At 50.8% G+C, this 1264-nt stretch overlaps 1 protein-coding gene across 1 annotated transcript in view; it reads right to left on the bottom strand.

The window, feature by feature from the left end:
- The window catches only part of VAV2 (vav 2 guanine nucleotide exchange factor), a gene marked incomplete at its 5' end in the record, with an annotated part of 105088 nt that overhangs the window by 1101 nt on the left and 102723 nt on the right, over window positions 1-1264 (bottom strand). The window lies entirely within an intron of this gene.

Raw genomic sequence — 1264 nt, 5'->3', positions numbered from 1 at the left:
TAATCTGGATTCTTGCTGGGTTTGAAACAGCTCTGTGGGCTTGGGAAGCCCCTTCTCTACTGACCAGGAGAGTCCAGGAGGGGCTGTGACCCTGGTGGGGATTGCTGGGATGCAGGACACTGCCTGTGAGAAGGGAAGGAGGTGTCCAAAGAGATTTCATAAGAATACATGACCATTAACAATCCTGTTCCACCATTAACAGCAGTTCTAGCTGCCAGCTCCCAGCACCTGAAGGGATCACCTTGTCAAAAGAGCTGACAAATCAACTTGTGTTTAAACTACTTCAAAAAATTGAGTTATGTGGATTGGATTCTCCTAGAGATGCTGAGCAACGCTTGTCTGTTTTGCCATAAGGAGGAACAAGCTGCAAACCCACTATCCTCCCTGCTCCTGCCCTTGCCAGGGAGCAGGGAGGAGCCTTGGAAACTTGGTCCCACAACAGACCAGAAGGTGCAAAAGCACCCTGCAAACCCTAACACTGACCAACAGCTTGCAATAAGAATGGCCCCGTGAGCCACGCTGGGTCTGGATCTCTGCCAGCACCAGCACGGCCCCAGCACCGCGGATCTCCATCGCTTCAGGCAGGGGATGCTCGGGGGAGGCACATGGAGGAGCTGCAGTGAGGGGGAAAGGCAGGGGCGGTGCTCAGCTTCCCTGCCCCAGCGCCTGGGCAGGGGGAAGGAGGGCTGGAGAGCAGCAGTGGGAGGGATGGGATGGGAAGAGAGGAAGAAAAATGCACCTCCTCTGAAGTTTGCAAAAAAAACCCCACCCTGGAGGGACATCATGTTTCAGTGGATGAAGCTCCCCTTTTTGCCCCAGGATTTTACAAGTTTGCAAACCAAGGTTGAACAAGTTTAAGGAAAAGCTTTGCCCAGGTTTTCAGCTCTCGGGATGGAAGGAGATGAGGATGGCGATGGAGACGGTCCAGACGCACAACATACAATCACTGGAGGGCTCAGCCATCCTCGCCAGGCTGGAGCAAGACTCACGGCAGCTTTGAACCCTTTCATCAGGAGCTTGCTCAGAGCCCATCGCTGCACAAATTACTTTCTGCAATACTTTCTATGCAGTTAAAACATCCCAAATTCCTAGAATTATATTCTAACACCATAAAAAGTTAATTGTTCTTCCCAAACATGGCACCAAGGAAAGCATACGTAGCTTTGCCGATCATTTTCCCTGTCCAGCCTAAAGAACATACTGAAAGATAAAACTTAGTTGGGAAGAAACAAATGGGCTCGATTTTGCTCAGATCCCTGCTGAA

The sequence above is a fragment of the Buceros rhinoceros genome, unplaced genomic scaffold (genome assembly GCF_000710305.1).
Source record: "Buceros rhinoceros silvestris isolate BGI_N320 unplaced genomic scaffold, ASM71030v1 scaffold7874, whole genome shotgun sequence".
NCBI classification, from domain to species: domain Eukaryota; kingdom Metazoa; phylum Chordata; class Aves; order Bucerotiformes; family Bucerotidae; genus Buceros; species Buceros rhinoceros.
The sequence above is the reverse complement of the archived record's forward strand: the minus strand, read 5'-3'. Positions and strand labels throughout refer to the sequence as shown.